General features: G+C 39.5%; 1 pseudogene; it reads right to left on the bottom strand.

The window, feature by feature from the left end:
* Window positions 1-13292: 13292 nt before the first annotated feature.
* Window positions 13293-14851, bottom strand: LOC121482524 (annotated as a pseudogene).
* Between the last annotated feature and the right edge of the window lie 11540 nt (window positions 14852-26391).

Genomic DNA, 26391 nt, shown 5'->3' with positions numbered 1-26391 from the left:
TAGTTTAATTTTGCGTCTGTAACCTTTGCCAGGGGACACATATGTAGAAAATTTTTTCTGCAGCCAATGTGAAAAAAAATTGCTGCCTATGTTTTCTTCTAGGATTTTTATTGTTTCAGGTCTCATATTTAGGACTTTTGTCCATTTTGAGTTTATTTTTATGTATGATATAAAAAAGTGATCCAGTTTCATTCTTCTGCATGTAGCTGTCCAGTTTTCCCAAAACCATTTATTGAAGAGATTGTCTTTTTTCCTATTGGATATTCTTGCCTGTTTGTTTTAGATTAGTAGACCATAAAAACATTGGTTTATTTCTGGATTGTATTCTGTTCCATTGTTCTATGTATCTATTTTTGTCAGTACCATACTGCTTTGATTACTACAGCATAATAGTATACCTTGAATTTTTTATCTTGATACTTCCAGCTTTGTGTTTCTCAAGACTGCCTTGGTTATTTGAGGTCTTTTGTGCTTCCACACAAATTTTACAATTATTGGCTCTAGGTCTATGAAAAATGTTCTTGGTATTTTGATAGGGTTTGAATTGAATCTATAAATCATGTTAGATAGTATGGATAATTTAACAGTATTTGTTCTCCCAAGTAATGAGCATGGAATATCTTTTCTTTTGTATAATCTGTAATTACTTTTATCAATGACTTATAGTTTACAATGCACAGGCTTTTCACTACCTTGGTTAAGTTAATTCTTAAGTATTTTATTATTTTGGGTGCAATAATAAGAGATTATTTTCTTAATTTCTGTTTCTGCTATGTCATTATAAGTTTACAGAAATACAACACATTTCTGCATATTAATTGTCTTCTGCGATATTACTGAATTAATTTGTTCTACTAGTTATTTTGGTGGAGTCTATAGGATTTTCTCTATATATAGTATTATGTCATCAATGAATAGTGAAAGCTTTGCATCTTCCTTACCAATTTGGGTGCCTTTATTTCTTATACTTGTCTGATTACTGCACTTAAGACTTGCAGGTTACTGTGTTGAATAAATGCGGGGAGAGTAAACATCCTTTTCTTGCTTTTGATCTTAGAAGTTATGCTCTACTCTCTCAGCTGTGGGTTTTCATATATGGCCTTTATTATGTTGAAGTATGTTACCTCTAAACCCACTTTGTTGAGAGTTTTTATCATGAACGAATGTTGTATGTTGTGAAATGCTTTTTCTGTATCTATTGAGAAGATTATGTGGTATTTATCCTTCTTTTGTTAATGTGATCTATCACTTTGATTTATTTGCAAATAATGAACTACCCTTACTTTCCTGGAATAAAGGAAAGTACTTTTCCTGCTACTTGATTATGATGACTGTTTTTTTTAATGCCTTGTTAGATTCCATTTGATAATATTTTGATGAGGATTTTTGCATCTATGTTCATCAGAGATATTGAACTATAGATTTGGGGTTTTTTTTGCTAGTGTCTATCTGGTTTTGGAATCAGGGTAAAGCTGGCCTCATAGAATAAACTTGGAAGCTTTCTTTCCTCTTATATTTTTTTGGAATACTTCATGAATAGTTATTAACTCTTCTGCAAATGTTTGGTAGACGTGGATGGAACTGGAGGGTATTATGTTAAGTGAAATAAGTCAATCAGAGAAGGACAAACATTAAATGGTCTCATTTATTTGGGGAATATGAGAATTAGTGAAAGGGAATAAAGGGAAAGAAGAGAAAATGAATGAAAATAACAGTGAGGGTTGACAAAACATGAGAGACACCTAACTCTGGGAAACGAACAATGGGTAGTGGAAAGGGAGGTGGGCAGGGGGTTGGGGTGACTGGGTGATGGGCATGGGGGGGTACTTGGTGGGATGAGCACTGGGTGTTATGCTATATGTTGGCAAATTGAACTCCAATTTAAAAAAAATATTTACGGACAGGCTTTTTCCAGTGAGCTTCCCCACAGCTGTTAGAGATTTGTGTGTTCACAGGGAACGATGTGTTTACATGACGACCATAGGAAAGTGACTTTACAGTAAGACTGCAGCTGCAGGTCAGCCCCCTGATCACAAGGAGGCACTTACTAATATTTTCGAGGAGAAATAATTTATGATCACTTTTTAACTCAGCATATGATTGCAAAGCTTTATTTAAAATATCTTTTACTATCAAAGCAAAAGGTTGCCTGTTTTTTGCTCATTTCAAGATTGTAGTAAATATCCCTGAGCATTCCCTTTATTCCATCTTGCTGATTATTTCACAGGGAGATGCTGCCAGAGGCTTAGATAGATCTTGTCCAAACACTTCTCAGATCAGTGAATGCCAATGTACATTTCCACAAGCAGAAAGCACAATGACCCCTGTTACCAGTCTCTCATAAGACGACCTCTTACTGCCTTGAAGTTTTCAGTGACTTGACAAGTGAAAAATTTTATGTCATTTGATCTTCACTATTACTGGATTTGACCCTTGTTTTGTATTTATTACCCATCTGCATCTTCTTATTTCCTCTGTAATTTGCTGGTTAATGCATTTTGATCACTTTTTGATTAGGGTCTTCATAAATACATACACATACATGTGTCTTTTAAGGTCACAGCCCTTGGCCCTAATTTGTTGCCAACACTTTCTTTTAAGATTTTCAATTTTCCATTTTGAAGAAATTTAAAATGTTTTAAAAAAATGTTTGGTAGAATTTACCTGTAAAGCCATCTGGTCTTGGAATTTTATTTGTTGGGAATTTTTTGAATATTGATTTAATTTCATTGTTAGTGATCAGTCTATTCAAATTTTCTATTTCACCCTGCTTCAATTTTAGACGGTTATATTTTTCTAGAAATGTATTCATTTCTTCTAGATTGTCCAATTTGTTGACATATAATTTTTCATAATACATACTTATAATCCGTTGTACTCCTATGGTATCAGTTATTACTTCTCCTACTTCAAATATTGTTTAATTTGTTTGATTCCTCTCTCTTTTTGATGAGTTTGGGAAAAAGTTTAACAAATTTTATTTATTTTTTAAAGAACTAGTTCCTGCGTTCATTGATCTGCTTTTTTTTCTAAGTTTCAATTTCACTTATTTCTGCTCTAATCTTTATTATTTCCTTCCCTGTACTGCCCGTGCACTTTGATTGTTCTCTTTCTAAATCCTGTAAGTGTAAAGTTAGGTTGTTTGAGATTTTTCTTCTTGAGGTAGGCCTCTATTGCTATAATCTCCCTTCTTGGAACAGCTTTAGCCACATCCCAAGATTTTGGACCACTGTGTCTTCATTGTCATTTGTATCCCTGTATTTTTTTTAAATCCTTTTGATTTCTTGGTTGATCCATTCATTCTTTAGTAGCATGCTATTTAGCCTCCATGTGTTTATATTCTTTCCAGATATTTTCTTGTGATTAATTTCCAAGTTAAGGGCCTCACACGGTAAACAAACCCCACTGAGCCCTGCACCAGGCAGGGAGCAGAGCAGCTCCCCCAAGTGCTAACACCTGAAAATCAGCACAACAGGCCCCTCCCCCAGAAGACCAACTAGACAGACAAGTGCCAGGGGAAGTCAAGGGACATAAAGTATACAGAATTAGAAGATAATGGCCAGTGGTTTTATGTTTTTTGTTTTGTTTTGTTTTGTTTTTTGCTTTTTGATTTGTTTGCTTCTTCTTTGTTTCTTTTTCTTCTCTTTTTTCTTGCTTTTTTCTTTTTTCTTTTTCTCTTCCCTTTCCTTCTTTCTCTCCTCTCTTTATCTCCCATTCCCAATACAACTTGTTTTTGGCCACTCTGCACTGAGAAAAATGACTAGAAGGAAAAAAATCACCTCAAAAGAAAGAATCAGAAACAGTCCTCTCTCCCACAGAGTTACAAAATCTGGATTACAATTCAATGTCAGAAAGCCAATTCAGAAGCACTATTATACAGCTACTGGTGGCTCTAGAAAAAGCATAAAGGACTCAAGGGACTTCATGACTGCACAATTTAGATCTAATCAGGCAGAAATTAAAAACAATTAAAACACCATGAGGATAGATTAAGGGAAATAAACGACAGCCTGAGGAAGAAAAACCTACGTTTAATTGGGGTTCCCGAGGGCGCCGAAAGGGACAGAGGGCCAGAATATGTATTTGAACAAATCCTAGCTGAAAACTTTCCTAATCTCCGAAGGGAAACAGGCATTCAGATCCAGGAAATAGAGAGATCCCCCCCTAAAATCAATAAAAAACGTTCAACACCTCGACATTTAATAGTTAAGATTGCAGGGATCCCTGGGTGGCGCAGCGGTTTGGCGCCTGCCTTTGGCCCAGGGCGCGATCCTGGAGACCCAGGATCGAGTCCCACGTCGGGCTCCCGGTGCATGGAGCCTGCTTCTCCCTCTGCCTGTGTCTCTGCCTCTCTCTCTATCTCTCTGTGACTATCATAAATAAATAAAAATTAAAAAAAAAATTAAAATAGTTAAGATTGCAAATTCCAAAGATAAAGAGAAGATCCTTAAAGCAGCAGGAGACAATAAATCCCTGAATTTTATAACGGGGAAGTATGAGGGTAACAGAGAACTCTCCACAGAGACCTGGCAGGCCAGAAAGGGATGTCAGGATAAATTCAGGGTCCTAAATGAGAAAAACATGCAACCAAGAATACTTTATCCAGCAAGTCTCTCATTCAGAATTGAAGGAGAGATAAAGAGCTTCCAAGACAGGCAGGAACTGAAAGAATATGTGACCTGCAAACCACCTCTACAAGAAATTTTAAGGAAGACTCTTAAAATTCCCCTTTAGGAAGAAGTCCAGTGGAAAAATCCACAAAAACAAGGACTGAATAGATATCTTGATGACACTAAACTCATATCGTTCAATAGTAACTCTGAACGTGAACATTCTGAATGACCCCATCAAAAGGCGCAGGGTTTCAGACTGGATAAAAAAGCAGCACCCATCTATTTGCTGTCTACAAGAGACTCATTTTAGACAGAAGGACACCTACAGCCTGAAAATAAAAGGTTGGAGAACCATTTACCATTTAAATAGTCCTCAAAAGAAAGCAGGGGTAGCCTCCTTATATCAGATAAACTAAAATTTACCCTGAAGACTGTAGTGAGAGATGAAGAGGGACACTATACCATCCTTAAAGGATCTATCCAACAAGAGGACTTAACAATCCTCAATATATATGCCCTGAATGTGGGAGCTCCCAAGTATATCAATCAGTTAATAAACAAAGTGAAGAAATACTTAGATAATAATACACTTATACTTGGTGACTTGAATCTAGCTCTATCTATACTCCATAGGTCTTCTAAACACAGCATCTCCAAAGAAACAAGAGCTTAAAATGATACAGTGGACCATATGGATTTCACAGATATCTACAGAACTTTACAGCCAACTCAACTGAATACACATTCTTCTTAAGTGCACGTGGAACTTTCTCCAGAATAGACCACATACTGGGTCTCAAATCGGGTCTGAACTGATACCAAAAGATTGGGATTGTCCCCTGCATATTATCAGATCATAATGCCTTGAAATAAGAACTAAATCACAACAAGAAGTTTGGAAGGACTTGAAACATGGAGAGGTTGAGGACCATCCTGCTAAAAGATGAAAGAGTCAACCAGGAAATTCAGGAAGAATTAAAAAGATTCATGGAAACTAATGAGAATGAAGATACAACCGTTCAAAATCTTTGGGATGCAGCAAAAGCAGTCCAGAAGGGGGAAATATATTGCAATACAAGCATCCATCCAAAAACTGGGAAGAACTCAAATACAAAAGTAACCTTACACCTGAAGGAGCTAGAGAAAAAACAGCAAAGAGATCCTACACCCTGCAGAAGAAGAGAGTTAATAAAGACTCGAGCAGAACTCAACGAAATCGAGACCAGAAGAGCTGTGGAACAGATCAACAAAACCAGGAGTTGGTTCTTTGAAAGAATTAATAAAATAGATAAACCATTAGCCAGCCTTATTAAAAAAAGAGAGAGAAGACTCAAATTAATAAAATCATGAATGAGAAAGGAGAGATCACTACCAACACCAAGGAAATACAAACGATTTTATTTTTTTTTTAAATTTTATTTATTTATTTATGATAGTCACAGAGAGAGAGAGAGAGGCAGAGACACAGGCAGAGGGAGAAGCAGGCTCCATGCACCGGGAGCCCGATGTGGGATTCGATCCCGGGTCTCCAGGATCGCGCCCTGGGCCAAAGGCAGGCGCCAAACCGCTGCGCCACCCAGGGATCCCTACAAACGATTTTAAAAACATATTATGAACAGCTCTACGCCAATAAATTACGCAATCTAGAAGAAATGAACGCATTCCTGGAAAGCCACAAACTACCAAAACTGGAACAGGAAGAAATAGAAAACCTGAACAGGCCAATAACCAGGGAGGAAATTGAAGCAGTCATCAAAAACCTCCCAAGACACAAGAGTCCAGGGCCAGATGGCTTCCCAGGGGAATTCTATCAAACGTTTAAAGAAGAAATCATACCTATTCTACTAAAGCTGTTTGGAAAGATAGAAAGATATGCAGTACTTCCAAATTAGTTCTATGAGGCCATCATCACCTTAATTCCGAAACCAGACAAAGACCCCAACAAAAAGGAGAATTACAAACCAATATCCCTGATGAACATGGATGCAAAAATTCTCAACAAGATACTAGCCAATAGGATCCAACAACACATTAAGAAAATTATTCACCATGACCAAGTAGGATTTATCCCTGGGACACAAGGCTGGTTCAACACTCGTAAAACAATCAATGTGATTCATCATATCAGCAAGAGAAAAACCAAGAACCATATGATCCTCTCATTAAATGCAGAGAAAGCATTTGACAAAATACAGCATCCATTCCTGATGAAAACACTTCAGAGTGTTGGGATAGAGGGAACGTTCCTCGACATCTTAAAAGCCATCTACGAAAAGCCCACAGCAAATATCATTCTCAATGGGGAAGCACGGGGAGCCTTTCCCCTAAGATCAGGAAGAAGACAGGGATGTCCACTCTCACCACTGCTATCCAACATAGTACTGGAAGTCCTCGCCTCAGCAATCAGACAACAAAAAGACATTAAGGGCATTCAAATTGGCAAAGAAGAAGTCAAACTCTCCCTCTTCGCCGATGACATGATACTCTACATAGATAACCCAAAAGCCTCCACCCCGAGATTGCTAGAACTCATACAGCAATTTGGTAGCGTGGCAGGATACAAAATCGATGCCCAGAAATCAATGGCATTTCTATACACTAACAATGAGACTGAAGAAAGAGAAATGAAGGAGTCAATCCCATTTACAATTGCACCCAAAAGCATAAGATACCTCGGAATAAACCAAAGCAAAGAGGTAAAGGATCTATACCCTAAAAACTATAGAGCACTTCTGAAAGAAATTGAGGAAGACACAAAGAGATGTAAAAATATTCCATGCTCATGGATTGGCAGAATTAATATTGTGAAAATGTCAATGTTACCCAGGGCAATTTACACGTTTAATGCAATCCCTATCAAAATACCATGGACATTCTTCAGAGAGTTAGAACAAATTATTTTAAGATTTGTGTGGAAACAGAAAGACCCCGAATAGCCAGGGGAATTTTAAAAAGAAAACCATAGCTGGGGGCATCACAATGCCAGATTTGAGGTTGTACTACAACGCTGTGGTCATCAAGACAGTGTGGTACTGGCACAAAAACAGACACATAGATCAATGGAACAGAATAGAGAACCCAGAAGTGGACTCTCAACTTTATGGTCAACTAATATTCAATAAAGGAGGAAAGACTATCCATTGGAAGAAAGACAGTCTCTTCAATAAATGGTGCTGGGAAAATTGGACATCCACATGCAGAAGAATGAAACTAGACCACGCTCTTTCACCATAAACAAAGATAAACTCAAAATGGATGAAAGATCTCAATGTGAGACAAGATTCCATCAAAATCCTAGAGGAGAACACAGGCAACACCCTTTTTGAACTTGGCCACAGTAACTTCTTGCAAGATACATCCACAAAGGCAGAAGAAACAAAAGCAAAAATGAACTATTGGGACTTCATCAAGATAAAAAGCTTCTGCGCAGCAAAAGAAACAGTCAACAAAACTAAAAGACAACCTACAGAATGGGAGAAGATATTTGCAAATGATGTATCAGATAAAGGGCTAGTTTCCAAAATCTATAAAGAACTTATTAAACTCAACACCAAAGAAACAAACAGTCCAGTCGTGAAATGGGCAAAAGACATGAAGAGAAATCTCACAGAGGAAGACATGGACATGGCCAACATGCACATGAGAAAATGCTCTGCATCACTTGCCATCAGGGAAATACAAATCAAAACCACAATGAGATACCACCTCACACCAGTGAGAATGGGGAAAATTAACAAGGCAGGAAACCACAAATGTTGGAGAGGATGTGGAGAAAAGGGAACCCTCTTACACTGTTGGTGGGAATGTGAACTGGTGCAGCCACTCTGGAAAACTGTGTGGAGGTTCCTCAAAGAGTTAAAAATAGACCTGCCCTACGACCCAGCAATTGCACTGTTGGGGATTTACCCCAAAGATTCAGATGCAATGAAACGCCGGGACACCTGCACCCTGATGTTTATAGCAGCAATGTCCACAATAGCCAAACTGTGGATGGAGCCTCGGTGTCCATCGAAAGATGAATGGATAAAGAAAATGTGGTTTATGTATACAATGGAATATTACTCAGCCATTAGAAACGACAAATACCCACCATTTGCTTCAACGTGGATGGAACTGGAGGGTATTATGCTGAGTGATGTGAGTCAATTGGAGAAGGACAAACATTATATGTTCTCATTCTTTTGGGGAATATAAATATTAGTGAAAGGGAATATAAGGAAAGGGAGAAGAAATGTGTGGGAAATATCAGAAAGGGAGACAGAACATAAAGACTCCTAACTCTGGGAAATGAACTAGGGGTGGTGGAAGGGGAGGAGGGCTGGGAGTGGGGGTGAGTGGTTGACGGGCACTGAGGGGGACACTTGACGGGATGAGTACTGGGTGTTATTCTGCATGTTGGTAAATTGAACACCAATAAAAAATTAATTTATTAAAAAAAAACAAATCAAAACTATGATGAGATTTCACCTCATACCTGTCAGAATGGCGATAATTAACAATGCAAGAAACAACAGGTTTCTTTGTGGCGAAAAGAAACCCTCTTGGATTATTGGGAATGCAAACTGGTGTAGCCACTCTGTAAGACAGTATGAAAGTTCCTCAAAAAGTTAAAAATAAAACTACCCTATGATTCATCAATTGCACTACTAGATATTTACCCAAATGTTTAAAAAAATATGGATTCAATGGGACACATGCACCTAATGTTTATTGCAGCATTATCAACAATAACCAAATTATGGAAAAAGCCAAAATGTCCATTGACTGATGAATGGATAAAGATGTGATTATATATATATATATATATATATATATATATATATATATATATATAATTTCTGTCCATATCCTCCACTTGCTATGCTCATTCAGTTTTCCATTTGAGAGGAAGAATAACAAGAAATTTTTTCAAAGTTTATAGATAAGCAGCCTAGGCCCTTCTTGACTATTGAGTACATATATAATGTATGTATGTGGTAGATATGGTATATATGTATGTGTATATGTAATGGAATATCACTCAACCATCAAAAAGAATGAAATCTTGCAAATTACAATGACATGGAGCTAGAGTATATTATGCTAAGCAAAATAAGTCAGTCAGAGAAAGACAAATACCATATGATTTCACTCATATGTGGAAATTAAGAAACAAAATAGATGAGCATATAGTAAGAAAAAAAAGAGAGGGATGTAAACCATAAGAGTCTTAACTATTCACAACAAACTGAGTGCTGATGGAGGGGAGATGGGCGGGGCTGGGCCAAATGTGTGATGGGTATTAAGGAGGGCACTTGTGTTGAGCACTGGCTGTTGTATATAAGTGATGAATCACTAAATTCTATTCCCAAAGTCAATATTATACTATATGTTAATTAAGTAGAATTTAAATTTAAAATGTGAAAAAAAGAGTTGAATTAGTTATGCCTCCTCCCCTTCCAGATTCTGAACCAACTGTAATATATACATATGAGTGAGAGGGATTAAAATATCAGGTTTAATATATCAAATGAAAAAACAAAGTTCAGAATACCATGTAATGTATAGCATGCCATAATTTGTATTAAAAAACTGATACACACACATACATATTATGTTTGTAAATACTTTATTATCTCTGGAAGGATACATAGTAACTGGTAACAGTGTTTACTTTCGGAAAATGAGACTAGGGGATTGATGTCAGGGATGAGAAGGAAGAAAGGAGACTTTTTACCGTATAGCCTTTTTTTACTGTTTGAATTTAGCTGAAGGATGTGGGGGTTTTTTCCCCCAGTAAACAACTTCTATATTAAAAAAATCATTTTTAAAAGAATAAAAATAGATACCAGCTTTATTGATGATAGGTCTGGACTAGAGAATGTGAGTTGGACCTGGGCCTAACATGAACTTCTACTGCAAGTAAAGACTGTGGGATTCCCCCACCCCAGAGAGATAAAGGGGTCTACAGAGTGGATGTTTACCCAGCCATGTAATGAAGGACTGCAGTCTTTCCCATGCCTACAATGAGAAATGTACTCAATAGTCAAGAAGGGCCTAGGCTGCTTATCTATAAACTTTTTTTAAAATTTCATTGTTATTCTTCCTCTCATATGGAAAACTGAGTGAGTATAGCAAGTGGAGATGGACAGAAATTTTCTTCCAAATATTTCTGATAGATGCAAATCCTTTTGTTTTCTTTTTGTTTTTGTTTTTTAATAAATTTATTTTTTATTGGTGTTCAATTTGCCAACATATAGAATAACAGCCAGTGCTCCCATCAAGTGCCCCCCTCAGTGCCCGTCACCCAGTCACCCCCAACCCCCGCCCACCTCCCCTCCCACCACCCCTAGTTTGTTTCCCAGAGTTAGGAGTCTCTCATGTTCTGTCTCCCTTTCTGATATTTCCCACTCATTTTTTCTCCTTTCCCCTTTATTCCCTTTCACCATTTTTTATATACCCCAAATGAATGAGACCACATAATGTTTGTCCTTCTCCGATTATTTCACTCAGCATAATACCCTACAGTTCCATCCACATCGAAGCAAATGGTGGGTATTTGTCATTTCTAATGGCTGAATAATATTCCATTGTATACATATACCACATCTTCCTTATCCATTCATCTTTCGATGGACACTGAGGCTCCTTCCACAGTTTGGCTATTGTGGACATTGCTGTTATAAACATCAGGGTGCAGGTGTCCCGTCGTTTCACTGCATCTGTATCTTTGGGGTAAATCCCCAGCAGTGAGCAAGTCCTTTTCTTTCTTCTTTTTTTTTTTTTTTTTTTTCTTTTTAGAATCAGAACAGGCAGAGGCAGAGGATAAATCCCTTCATACCCTTGGGCATTTTTGTTCTCTTAAGCTACAGTGGTTAATACCCAAGGCTGTGGTTAACAAATAGGGCTTGGCTGCCCCCTTTGGGGGAGACTATTAGTATTTTATGAATGTCTTGCTCCCATCTGTGTAAGTTTTGTTTTTGGCCCTAGAAGACTTTGAAAGAAGTAGGAATAGAACATTAAATAAATTAACTCCAAAGCTATATTACATCCCAAGCTGAGAATTCACTCACTATTTTATCCCCAATTTACAATTATGTCAAGCCACATTATTTGCTATAGCTTACAAAGGTTACATAATGAGCCTCAAAAATAGCATTAAATATCAAATAATACAATGTCAACAACATAATAAAAATACCTTAATTTGAACTATATGAAACCATTTGACTCCAAGGGAGAAATGAATGCTCCAAATTAAATTAAATTCTGCCATTCCCAGTTTCTTGTTTTTCTCATTTTATTTTATTTATTTTATTTTTTTTAGAGAATTTTTTTATTTATTATTTATGATAGTCACACAGAGAGAGAGAGAGAGAGAGAGAGAGAGGCAGAGACACAGGCAGAGGGAGAAGCAGGCTCCATGCACCGGGAGCCCGACGTGGGATTCGATCCCAGGTCTCCAGGATCGCTCCCTGGGCCAAAGGCAGGCGCCAAACCGCTGCACCACCCAGGGATCCCCTGTTTTTCTCATTTTAGCCATATAGATCTCACAAAGATGTTTGTATAGACAGGGATTCCTTCAGCAGCTGCAGCCTGGACTGTTTTCCTCTTGATTGGATGTAGTTCCTTCACAACTTCAGGAGCTGAATTAATATAACCTATAACTGCATTTCATACATTTTTTAGTCCACAGGGACAACAGCCTCACATCCAAAAAATTAGAAAGCACACTAATCCCCAGCTATTAGAACAGATATCCCAAGCAAATTTATGTCCCTAGGCTTAGTACATTAGGTAATACAGACCTACATTGCTGTTATCAGTCAAATATCTGAGCAAAGACTTAGTGGTATCAAAAGGAATAAAAGTTGACAGAGAAAACATGGAAGACAAGAGAATATTTTCTTGGTTTCATCCCCAGCAGGATCCCAGTCTGTGCTGGTAGTCGGGACTCCATAACCTGTGAACTTAAACTAATTTGAAATATATTTCCCAAGTGGTTAATTGTAATGTTGTGAGTCTCAGCCCCAAAGTTGCAGAAGTCCAAGGCCTGTTTGTTGCTGCTTAATGGAGCTTCTATTAGAAACCCAATGAGAAAGCACTAGCTTTTGCCAAATGCTTCTCTCCAAAACCTTGTGTATTTTTCAAACTTGCTTTCCTAAGCTTAGTTTAACCTTCACCAATGCCTTTAATAATGGAACATATATGGCCCATTCCACTACCTATTTTTGTGCTGCAGTAGGGCTCACCTTTTCTGCACAGAAGTTTCATAGGACCAGCCAAAAAACAGTATAAAGTTAAAAACATAAAACTAACAAATATCTATTATATTTCTATCTACCAATGCCAGCACTTAAAACACCAATAAGTGTATTGATCACCAAACACTAAGTTTAATCAATGCTAAGACACCATAAAAGATGAGCCCACCAGTTCCCATAAAGAAGTAAAACCTATTTTCAGCCTTTCTTATTTCTAGCAAGTGCCTTGCCCACTTCATAATCTGGAGCTTGGAAGTACCCTAAGAATCTAATCTAAAGCCTAATCTAAAATTTTTTAGACTCTCTCTTCACATAAGAAATAAATCTGTATCTTAGTCTGATTCTAGATTTTTGCTCTTTCATTTTGTTTTCCTAGACAGAACTGCCAATGCTTGCTATACCCAGCATTCACCCTGTGACTAGAAGAGAGGTTGGCTTAATCCTCCATTGGCCTGGCAAAGCCCAATTGTGGTAAAGTTTGCTTGTACAGCCTGCATCTGTTAAAACCCACTCCATGTCTACAAGCATCAGCCAGAGCTACAGCAGACAATAGAGACCCTAATGCCATTGATGGCCAACTTTTATTTGTCCATTTGGAGTTTTATTTCCAAATGCTTGCCTTTCTATCAATTTTTCTAGGTTTCTTAGCTTATGCTTATATATTAAAATGCAAAGTAATTACCCTCTTGATTTTGAACCAAGTTGAACCATACATGAAAGAAACAGGGAGCAAAATGTTAGCCTTACTTTAATTCAACTTGGAAAGGAGACCAAAATGGGATTCCTGCTCCTCTCCAAATTAGACTTTTGAAGTCACCTGGGGAGAGAATTGAAGTTGCAAAGACACACACCCAGACAGTCACATATCTCAGGAAGCTTCACACTTTAATGAATACAGAGAATTCAACTCCCCAAAAGAATGAGGCAAGATGTGTTCAGCTACCTTTAATCTATTACCACCACCCAAGATGAAAATAAGGGCTACTGGATATCAGACTTTACATTTCTCACTTATTAGACAAATCAATCATTCTCCTGTGGAGAAGTAGTTAAAAGTTTGGAGAGAAGGGCAAAAGGTTTTATACAAAAATGTCTGAGAGGGTAGAACTTCCTTTCTTTCTTTTTTTTTTTTTTCCTGACAATTGTGCAAAAAGGGAGAAAACTGTTCTTACAAATTAGAAAGCAGTCAAGACCTTTTGTGTTTACAGATTTTACAAATAGTATCACATATTTGGCAAATTTCAAGATGATCTCTAAAATGTTTTTAACCAAATCATAGACATACATATGGAAATCATCATCAAGTTTGATGAAGTACACAGGGTTTTGCTTCTACTTGATGAATGACCATGCCACTTCTCTTGGAGCCATCATCTTTGGCATATTCCACCTGTTTGCCTACTAGGCTGTCTACTACCTCTCCTGCTCCCTCTCTGCAGGAGGAGAATCATTGGAATCTGGAAGCATGCTTAGGTCATCGTCTTTATAATACAGGATCTTTCTCATAGGTAATGTAAAACCATATGTTCATGACAGGTGCCTGAGCTAAGACCATCCCCCTCCATTCATTTTTGGAACCTTCCTCTGTCTCAAAAATATGTTCCACTGCTTTGCCAATCATAATTTCTGTGTGTATCACTGATTCTAGAGGATGCAACTCTATTAGGAAGGACTTCAAGTGATGACACTCTTTCATCTCTGTGAAGTTCTAATCCATATACACAGTCAAATCCATCATATTTGATAAGATACAAAGAGGGATTTACAAGTACCTGATCCAGAACAGTTCCCTTCCACTCTTAGAGGTTCATTTCCATCTTTCCATCCATGCCAAATTCTGCAGCCCACAATGTTCCTTTGAGGCTGGGAGGTGGGCCTGCTCTTAAGCTTCTTGTGTGCAGCCTTTCTCTTCATCATGGTAACAGACACACTGGTATGTTCCATGCCTGTCCTGCACTGCTGCCCTGCAACCACCTTTCCAAATGGGGTCTTCATGACTGCGAGGAGCACAGTAGCAAGGCGGGCCAAGAAAGAAAATTAAGAAAAAATATATTCAATGCATGACACTATGAGCTTTTTCTCCTAATTAGCACATTCTGCCACTGCACCTACGTTTTCTCTGAGAACTATACAGGAAATCTAGAAATCAAAACATCCTGACTGCGTGCCTGCAGTAACCTTCCTCCCTAGTTCCTTCCAGCTACGCTAGAGCAAGGGAGCTGCGGTTAGGGTAAAAGATATAGGGGGCACCCCCCCTTATTCCTCCCTCCACCGTCCAACACATTCCAGGCCAAGGGATATAGACTCCCCAAGGCCGCGCGGATCGAGGACTTTACGTGCCCTCATTGGGCACGTTGCTGCTGCCTCTGCTGTGAGCCTGTGGCCACGAAGAATCAGCAGGTGACAAGCTTTGTGCTTGTAGAGCTGGGAGGGGAGAAGGCATAGGCGGAGAGCATGTCTAAAAGGTCAGCGGGGCAAATGAAGAGGATGGAGGCTGTGTCCCAGCTACTTGGCACCTCCCAGCTGGTGGCGACCCCTCTGCTACATCTGGCTCCACCAAATGCTGTGGTCACCTGGGTCTCTTCCTTCTTTCCGTAGCACAGCTTCCTGACAGGAGAGAAGCCTCGCCTTCCTGCCAAACAGTATCCGCCGGTCCAAGTCTAACACTCACCACTGCACTGGACCTAGGAGGCTTTCCTTGGCACCTGGCACACCTCTTTCCAAAGTCAGGAGCTGGGCCCCAAAACCCCTACCTGCTGAAGCCCCGCCTCTGCACTCAAAGGCTCCAGAGTCCCCACCCCCACCTTAGTGCCATTGCCTCATGTTCTTTACATCTGCCAGGAATCTGCCTATCTTTTCCCTGTGCCCTTCCAGAGTTGTTCTTTATATACAGAAATCTGATTTTCCTGTCATTTAAGAGGATTTGGCATAGGACCGGAGAAATGTACTGGGCCTGAGTCAGCCATGTTGACCCAATCTCTAGGTAGTTTTTACTGATTGGTCATTCCCAGATTTCTTGAAGATATTTTTTCCCCTGTTTCCCATTCTTCTTTTTTTTCTTTTTCATTGATTGAAACAGAATTATATGAACAATGTGGGCATGGTGTAAAATTCAGAAAATTGACGAGGAAGAAAATGATCAACTATAAGCACATCTCTCATTCTAAAATGGCTCATGGAAAATATTAACACTTCCCATTGTCTTTATTTTCAAAAAAGATTTTATTTATTTGAGCAAGAGAGTGAGAGAGAACAAGTAGGAGGAGCAGCAGAGAGAGAGAAAGAACTAGGCTCTCTGCTGAGCTGGTAGCCCAATATAGGGCTTGATCTCAGGACCCTGGGATCAGGACCTGAGTTGAAGACAAATGCTTAGCCTGCTGAGCTACCCAGGCACTTCCATTGTCTTTAAAAAAAAAAAAGTTTTAATTTAAATTCCAGTTAGTTAACAAACAGTATAATATAATTTAGTAATTCAACACTCATATAAAACAACCAGTTCTCTTAATGTGAACACTTATTTAACCCATCCCCTCACCCACCTTCCTTCTGATAATCATCAATTTGTTTTCTATACATAAGAGTCTGTTTCTTCTTCTTTTCAATGAGTTATGCATACAGATATTCCCATATACGTTTTATTTTGTTTTTCAAGTTTTTAAAAAAATTTCAGTTGGTTAACATACAGCACAGTGTTAGTTTCAGTTGGAGAATTCACTGGTTCATCACTTACATACAACACCCAATAGGGGCACCTGGGTGGCTCAGTTTGAGAATGTGGGACTTGATCCAGGACCCCAGGATCACGACCTGAGCCAAAGGCAGATGCTCAACCACTGAGCCACACAGGTGCCCTTCAAGCTTTTGTTTAAATTTAAAGTTTGTTAACATACAGTGTAATATTAGTTTTAGGTATAGAATTTTAGTGATGCATCACTTACATACAACAACTGCACTCCTTAAAAACCATCATCCATTTAACCATCCCACCACTCTTACCTTTTCTTGTTTTCTTTGCTGTACAGAAGTTCATATTTTTATGAATTCCCAAGAGTTTATTTTTGCTTTGTTTCCATTGCCTCAGGAGACCTATCTAGGAAGAACTTACTATGGCAGATATCAAAAAGATTACTGCCTGTGTTGTCCTCTAGGATTTTTATATAAATTTATTTTTTATTGGTGTTCAATTTGCCAACATATAGAATAACACTCAGTGCTCATCCCATCAAGTGCCCATCTCAGTACCATCACCCAGTCACCCCCACCCCACACCCACATCCCTTTCTACCACCCCTAGTTCGTTTCCCAGAGTTAGGAGTCTCTCCTGTTCTGTCTCTCTTTCTGATATTTTCCACTCATTTTTTCTCCTTTCCCCTTTATTCCCTTTCACTGTTTTTTATATTCCCCAAATTAATGAGACCACATAATGTTTGTCCTTCTCCACTTGACTTATTTCACTCAGCATAATACCCTCCAGTTCCATCCACGTCGAAGCAAATGGTGGGTATTTGTCTTTTTTTTTTTTAAGATACTAGATTATTTTATTTTTTTTATAATAAAGTTATTTTTATTGGTGTTCAATTTGCCAACATACACAATAACACCCAGTGCTCATCCAGTCAAGTGCCCCCCTCAGTGCCCGTCACCCATTCACCCCCACCCGCCGCCCTCCTCCCTTTCCAACACCCCTAGTTCGTTTCCCAGAGTTAGGAGTCTTTTTTTTTCCTTTCCTTTTTTTTTTAATAAATTAATTTTTATTGGTGTTCAATTTGCCAACATACAGAATAACACCCAGTGCTCATCCCGTCAAGTGTCCCCCTCAGTGCCCGTCACCCACTCACCCCCACCCCCTGCCCTCCTCCCCTTCTACCACCCCTAGTTCATTTCCCAGAGTTAGGAGTCTTTATGTTTTGTCTCCCTTTCTGGTATTTCCCACCCATTTCTTCTCCCTTCCCTTATATTCCCTTTCACTATTATTTATATTCCCCAAATGAATGAGAACATATAATGTTTGTCCTTCTCCAATTGACTTATTTCACTCAGCATAATACCCTCCAGTTCTATCCACGTTGAAGCAAAAGGTGGGTATTTGTCGTTTCTAAAGGCTGAGTAATATTCCATTGTATACATAAACCACATCTTCTTTATCCATTCATCTTTCTATGGGCACTGAGGCTCCTTCCATAGTTTGGCTATTGTGGACATTGCTGCTAGAAACATCGGGGTGCAGGTGTCCCGTCGTTTCACTGCATCTGTATCTTTGGGGTAATTCCCCAGCAGTGCAATTGCTGGGTCGTAGGGCAGATCTATTTTTAACTCTTTGAGGAACCTCCACACAGTTTTCCAGAGTGGCTGCACCAGTTCACATTCCCACCAACAGTGTAAGAGGGTTCCCTTTTCTCCACATCCTCTCCAACATTTGTGGTTTCCTGCCTTGTTAATTTCCCCCATTCTCACTGGTGTGAGGTGGTATCTCATTGTGGTTTTGATTTGTATTTCCCTGATGGCAAGTGATGCAGAGCATTTTCTCATGTGCATGTTGGCCATGTCCATGTCTTCCTCTGTGAGATTTCTCTTCATGTCTTTTGCCCATTTCACGATTGGACTGTTTGTTTCTTTGGTGTTGAGTTTAATAAGTTCTTTATAGATTTTGGAAACTAGCCCTTTATCTGATACATCATTTGCAAATATCTTCTCCCATTCTGTAGATTGTCTTTTAGTTTTGTTGACTGTATCCTTTGCTGTGCAAAAGCTTCTTATCTTGATGAAGTCCCAATAGTTCATTTTTGCTTTTGTTTCTTTTGCCTTTGTGGATGTATCTTGCAAGAAGTTACGGTAGCAGAGTTCAAAAAGGGTGTTGCCTGTGTTCTCCCCTAGGATTTTGATGGAATCTTGTCTCACATTTAGATCTTTCATCCATTTTGAGTTTATCTTTGTGTATAGTGAAAGAGAGTGGTCTAGTTTCATTCTTCTGCATGTGGATGTCCAATTTTCCCAGCACCATTTATTGAAGACACTGTATTTCTTCCAGTGGATAGTATTTCCTCCTTTGTCGAATATTAGTTGACCATAAAGTTGAGGGTCCACTTATGGATTCTCTATTCTGTTCCATTGATCTATGTATCTGTTTTTGTGCCAGTACCACACTGTCTTGATGACGACAGCTTTGTAGTACAACCTGAAATCTGGCATTGTTATGCCCCCAGCTATGGTTTTCTTTTTTAATATTCCCCTGGCATTCGGGGTCTTTTCTGATTCCACATGAATCTTCAGATGATTTGTTCCAACTCTCTGAAGAAAGTCCATGGCAATTTGATAGGGATTGAATTAAATGTGTAAATTACCCTAGGTAGCATTGCCATTTTCCCTATATTAATTCTAACAGTCAATGAGCATGGAATATTTTTCCATCTCTTTGTGTCTTCCTCAGTTTCTTTCAGAAGTGTTCTATAGTTTTTAGGGTATAGATCCTTTACCTCTTTGGTCAGGTTTATTCCTAGGTATCTTATGCTTTTGGGTGCAATTGTAAATGGGATTTACTCCTAAATTTCTCTTTCTTCAGTCTCATTGTTGGTGTATAGAACTGCCACTGACTTCTGGGCATTGATTTTGTATCCTGCCACACTGCCAAATTGCTGTATGAATTCTAGCAATCTTGGGGTGGAGTCTTTTGGGTTTTCTATGTACAGCATCATGCCATCTGCAAAGAGGGAGAGTTTGACTTCTTCTTTGCCAATTTGAATGCCTTTTATTTCTTTTTGTTACCTGATTGCTGAGGCTAGGACTTCTAGTACTATGTTGAATAGCAGTGGTGAGAGTGGACATCCCTGTCTTGTTCCTGATCTTAGGGGAAAGGCTCCCAGTGTTTCCCCATTGAGAATGATATTTGCTGTGGGCTTTCCGTAGATGGCTTTTAAGATGCTGAGGAATTTTCCCTCTATCCCTACACTCTGAAGAGTTTTGATCAGGAATGGATGCTGTCTTTTTTCCAATGCTTTCTCTGCATGTATTGAGAGGATCATATGGTTCTTGTTTTTTCTCTTGCTGAAAGGATCAATCACATTGATTGCCTTACAAGTTTTGAACCAACCTTGCAGCCCAGGATAAATCCCACTTGGTGAGGATGAATAATCTTTTTAATGTATTGTTGGATCCTATTGGCTAGTATCTTGTTGAGAATTTTTGCATCTGTGTTCCTCAGGGATATTGGTCTATAATTCTCCTTTTTGGTGGGGTCTTTGTCTGGTTTTGGATTTAAGGTGATGCTGACCTCATCAAATGAGTTTGGGAGTATTCTGTCCCTTTCCATCTTTTTGAACAGCTTTAGTAGAATAGGTGTTGTTTCTTCTTTAAAGGTTTGATAGAGGGATCCCTGAGTGGCGCAGCGGTTTGGCGCCTGCCTTTGGCCCAGGGCGCGATCCTGGAGACCCGGGATCGAATCCCACATCGGGCTTCCGGTGCATGGAGCCTGCTTCTCCCTCTGCCTGTGTCTCTGCCTCTCTCTCTCTCTCCCTGTGTGACTATCATAAATAAATAAAAATTAAAAAAAATACCTTTAAAAAAAATAAAAAAATAAAGGTTTGATAGAATTTCCCTAGGTAGCCATCTGGCCATGGACTTTTGTGTCTTGGGAGGTTGTTGATGACTGCTTCAATTTTTTCCCTGGTTATTGACCTGTTCAGGTTTTCTATTTCTTCCTGTTCCAGTTTTGGTAGTTTGTGGTTTTCCAGAAATGCGCCCATTTCCTCTAGGTTGCCTAATTTATTGGCGTATAGCTGCTTTTAATATGTTTTTTTTTAATATGTTTTTAAAATCATTTGTATTTCCTTGGTATTGGTTGTGCTCTCTCTTCTTTCATTCAGGATTTTATTAATCTGAGTCTTTTCTCTTTTGTTTATAATAAGGCTGTATAATGGTTTATTTATCTTATTAATTCTTTCAAGAAACCAACTCCTGGTTTTGTTGATCTGTTCTACAGTTCTTCTAGTCTCTATTTTATTGAGTTCTGCTCGAATCTTTATTATCTCTCTTCCTCTGCTTGGTGTAGGTTTTATTTGATGTCCTTTCTCCAGTTCCTTTAGGTGTGAGGTTAGCTTGTGTATCTGAGGGTTTTTTTCTCCAATTTTTGGAGGGATTTTTGTATTGCGATGTATTTACTCCTGGGGTTGCTTTTGCTGTATCCAAAGATTTTGAATGGCTGTATCCTCATTTTCATTAGTTTCCAAGAATTCCTAATTTTTAATTCTTCTATAATTTCCTGTTTGACCCATTCACCTATTAGTAGAATGCTCTTTAACCTCCACATGTGTTTCTTCCACATTTCTTCTTGTGATTGAGTTTTAGTTTCAAAGCATTGTGGTCTGATAATATGGAGGGGACATTCCCAATTTTTGATATCAGATTAAAACTCATTTGTGAGCCAGTATGTGGTCTATTCTGGAGAAAGTTCCATGTGGACTTGAGAAGAATATGTATTCAGTTATGCCCGGATGGAAAGTTCAGTATATATCTGCAAAATCCATCTGGTCCAGTGTATCATGTAAAGCTCTTGTGTCTTTGGAGATGTGGTGCTTAGAAAATCCGTCATTTGCAGAAAGTGCTCTGTTCAAGTCTTCTACTATTAGTGTATTATTATGGAAGTATGTCTTTACCTCATTATTGATTAATTGATATAATTTGCAGCTCCCACAGTAGAGGCATAAATATTCATGATTGTTAGGCCTTCTTGTTGGATAGACCCTTTAAGTATGATATAGTGTCCCTCTGCATCTCTTACTATAGTCTTTGGGATAAACTTTAATTTATCTGATATGAGGATTGCTACTCCTGCTTTCTTTGGGGGACCATTTGAAGGGTAAGTTTTCTCCAAACTTTCATTTTCAGTCTGGAGGTATCCTTAGGTCTAAAAGGACCTTGTAGACAGCAAGTAGATGGGTCTTGCTCTTTTATCCAGTCTCAAACCCTGTGTCTTTTGCTGATATGATCAATCACATTGATTGCTCTATGAATGTTGAACCAACCTTGCATCCCGGGGATAAATCCCACTTGGTCATGGTGAATAATCTTCTTAAGGTATTGTTGGATCCCGCTGGCTAGTATCTTGTTGAGAATTTTTCCATCCATATTCATCAGGGATATTGGTCTACAATTCTCCTTTTTGGTGGGGTCTTTGTCTGGTTTTGGAATTAAGGTGATGCTGGCCTCATAGAACGAGTTTGGAAGTACTCCATCTCTTTCTATCTTTCCAAACAGCTTTAGTAGAATAGGTATGGTTTCTTCTTTAAACCTTTGATAGAATTCCCCTGGGAAGCCATCTGGCCCTGGACTTTTGTGTCTTGGGAGGATTTTGATAACTGCTTCCATTTCCTCCCTGGTTACTGGCCTGTCCAGGTTTTCTATTTCTTCCTGTTCCAGTTTTGGTAGTTTGTGGCTTTCCAGGAATGCGTCCATTTCTTCTAGATTGCCTAATTTATTGGTGTATAGCTGCTCATAATAAGTTTTTAAAATCGTTTTTATTTCCTTCGTACTGGTGGTGATCTCTCCTTTCTCATTCATGATTTTATTATTTTGAGTCTTTTCTCAGTTCTTTTTAATAAGGCTGGCTAATGGTTTGTCTATCTTATTAATTCTTTAAAAGAACCAACCCCTGGTTTTGTTGATCTGTTCCACAGTGCTTCCGGTCTCTATTTCATTGAGTTCTACTCAAACCTTCATTAATTCTCTTCTTCTGCTGGGTGTCGGATGTATTGACTGTTTTTTCTCCAGCTCCTTTAGGTGCAAGGTTAGCTTTTGTATTTGAGTTCTTTACAGTTTTTGGATGGATGCTTGTATTGCGATGTATTTCCCCCTCAGGACTGCTTTTGCTGTATCTCAGAGATTTTGAATGGTAGTATCTTCATTCTCATTAGTTTCTATGAATCTTTTTTTCTTAAAGAGGTCACTTTATTTGTTTATTTTTTAAAGATTTTATTTATTTATTCATGATAGAAAGAGTGAGAGAGAGAGAAAGAGAGAGAGAGAGAGACAGAGACACAGGCAGAGATAGAAGCAGTCTCTATGCAGGGAGACTGACATGGGACTCGATCTCAGGACTCCAGGATCACACTCTGGGCCGAAGGCAGCGCTTAAACCGCTGAGCCCCCTGGGCTGCCCTCCATGAATCTTTTTAATTCTTCTCTAATTTCCTGGTTTATCCTTTCATCTTTTAGCAGGATGGCCCTTAACCTCCACGTGTTTGACATCCTTCCAAACTTCTTCTTGTGATTGACTTCTAGTTTCAAAGCATTATGGTCTGAAAATATGCAGGGGATGATCCCAATATTTTGGTATCGGTTAAGACCTGATTTGTGACGCAGTATGTGGTCTATTCTGAAGAAAGTCTATGAAGGTCTATTCTGAAGAAAGTTCCATGTGCACTTGAGAAGAATGTGTATTCAGGTGCATTTGGATGTCAAGTTCTGTAAATATCTGTGAAATCTTCTATCATTTAAAGCTCTTGTTTCTTTGGAGATGTTGTGCCTAGAAAATCTGTCGATTGTAGAAAGCACTGTGTTCAAGTCATCAAGTATAAGTGTATTATTATCTAAGTATGTCTTAACTTTGGTTATTAATTGATTGATATACTTGGCAGCTCCCACTTTCGGGGCATAAATATTGATGATTGTTAGGTCCTCTTGTTGGCTAGATCCTTTAAGTATGATATCCTGTCCTTCTTCATCTCTTACTACAGTCTTTGGGATAAACTTTAATTTATCTGATATAAGGATGGGTACCCTGCTTTCTTTTGAGGACCATTTGAATGGTACATGGTTCTCCAACCTTTAATTTTCAGGCTGTAGGTGTCCTTAAGTCTAAAATGAGTCTCTGGGATCCCTGGGTGGTGCAGCGGTTTGGCGCCTGCCTTTGGCCCAGGGCACGATCCTGGAGACTCGGGATCGAATCCCACGTCGGGCTCCCAGTGCATGGAGCCTGCTTCTCCCTCTGCCTATGTCTCTGCCTCTCTCTCTCTCTGTGTGTGACTATCATAAATAAATAAAAATTAAAAATAAAATAAAATAAAATGAGTCTCTTGTAGACAGAAAATAGATGGGTCTTGCCTTTTTTTCTAGTCTGAAACCCTGCACCTTTTGATGGGCTCATTAAGCCCTTTCACATTCATAGTTAGTATTGAAAGATATGAATTTAGTGTCATCATGATACCTATTCAGTTCCTGTTTTTGTGGATTGCTCCCTTGGACTTCTTCTATTACAGAATCCCCCTTAGTATTTCTTGCAGAGCTGGCTTGGTGGTCACATATTCTTGCAGTTTCTGCCTACCATGGAAGCTCTTTTTCTCTTCTTCTATTCTGAATGAGAGCCTTACTGGATAAAGTATTCTTGGCTGCATGTTCTTCTCATTTAGGACCCTGAATATATCCTGCCAGTCCTATCTGGCCTGACACTTCTCTGTGGAGAGGTTTGCTGTTAATCTAATATTTCTCCCCATAAGTTAGAGATTTCTTGTCTCTTGCTGCCTTAAGGATCTTCTCTTTATCTTCGGAATTTGCAAGCTTCACTATTAAATGTTGAGGTGTTGAGAGGTTTTTATTGATTTTAGGGGGAGATCTCTCTATGTCCTGGATCTCAAAGCCTGTTCCCTTCCCAAGTTAGGAAAGTTCTCAGCTATGATTTGTTCAAATACATATTCTGGACCTCTGTCCCTTTCGGCGCCCTTGGGAACCCCAATTAAACATAGATTTTTTTCCTTCTGAGGCTGTCATTTATTTCCCTTAACCTATCCTCATGATCTTTTAATGGTTTTTCTCTTTTTTCCTCAGCTTCTTTCCTTGCCATCAACTTGTCTTCTATGTCGCTCACTCTTTCTTCTACCTCATTAACGCTCATCGTTAGGACCTCTAGTTTGGATTGCATCTCATTTAATTGATTTTTAATTTCTGCCTGATTAGCTCTAAATTCTGCAGTCATGAAGTCTCTTGAGTCCTTTATGCTTTTTTTTTAGAGCCACCACTAGCTTTATAATTGTGCTTCTGAATCGGCTTTCTGACATTGAATTGTAATCCAAATTTTGTAACTCTGTGGGAGAGAGGACTGTTTCTGATTCTTTCTTTTGAGGTGAGGTTTTCCTTCTAGTCATTTTGCTCAGTGCAGAGTGGCCAAAACCAACTTGTTCTGGAAAAAGGAGAAAAAGAGAGAGGAGATAAAAGAAAAAAAAAGACGAAAAAATAATAAAAAAGGGGATGGGGGAGTGAACAGAAAACCAAAAACAAGGGGAGTATCCTCTGATTCTATGTACTGTAAATCCCTCAACTTCCCCTGGAACTTTCCAGTGCTGCTTGGTCAATAACTTGCTTTCCCCCCTGTCCTTCTAGCTGGTCTTCTCTGGGAGGGACCTGCTGTGCTGATTCTCAGGTGTGAGCACCTGGGGGAGCTGCTCAGCCCCCTGCCTGGTGCCGGTTTCAGTGGGAGTTGTTTATCCTGTTTATCCTGTGAGGCCACTGTGAGGCTCGGTGGGGGTTGTTTATCCTGTGAGGCCCCAGGAGGAACAACAACAGTGGCGGCAGCCAGCTCTCTAGTCCTGAGTCAGCTCCCGCTGTGACTACCGCAGCTCTCAGTCTGCAGGAGCCTGGATGCTCCGGGGGCGGGGGCCACCAATCTGCACAGCTTGGTGCCACCCAGCGGCAGGAGTGTCCTTGCTGTTCTGAGCCCTCCCGGCCTCTGCCTGTCCCCGGGAGGAGGGCCAGATCTTGGACTATGTCCCCCAGCACCCTGGGCTCCGGGGCTTGCACCACTGGAATGACGCTCCTGGGGCTACGCAGCCCACTCCATGCAGAGCCGCCGCTTGAGCTGCTGCCGGAGCTGCTCCCGGGCTCCACCGGGCTCGGGCTCCAGGCCTTTAGGGCCCTCGGCCTGCAGTGTGTGGCGCTCTCTCCCCCAGGTCGCAGGTCCTCTGTTAGTGCCCCTGGAAGTCAGCCCCTCCTGGGATCCTGCTCCAACTCCCTGCAAGCGCCTTCCCGTTGGGGAAGATTGGTGAAGCTCCTGCTTCTCCAGGTCGGGGCTTTCCTGTCCTGGGGCCACTCGCCTGGGGGCCTTAGCCTGGCTCCTCGCAGGGCCCCTCCCCCTTGGATGCTTTTTTATGTCTTTATTTTTTTTCCGTCTTCCTACCTTGATAGATGTGCGAACTCTTCTCACTGTAGCATTCCATCTGTTCTCTCTTTAAATCTCAGACCAAATTCGTAGGTTTTCAGGATGATTTGAAAGTTATCTAGGTAATTTGGTGGGGACAGGTGACTTGGGGACCCTACTCTTCCGCCATCTTGACACCCTCCCCTCCCTGCTTCTTTTGATGGGATCATTTAGCCCCTTCACGATTAGATTAACTATTGGAAAATATGAATTTAGCATCATTGTAATACCTCTTCAGTCTTTGTTTTGTGGATTATTTCTTTGGCTTCCACTTTCTTTTATAGGGTCCCCCTTAATATTCTTGCAGAGTTGGTTTGGTGGCCACATTCTTTCAGTTTCTGCCTATTTTGGAAGCT

Source organism: Vulpes lagopus, chromosome X, assembly GCF_018345385.1.
Source record: "Vulpes lagopus strain Blue_001 chromosome X, ASM1834538v1, whole genome shotgun sequence".
NCBI lineage: Eukaryota > Metazoa > Chordata > Mammalia > Carnivora > Canidae > Vulpes > Vulpes lagopus.
The sequence above is the reverse complement of the archived record's forward strand: the minus strand, read 5'-3'. Positions and strand labels throughout refer to the sequence as shown.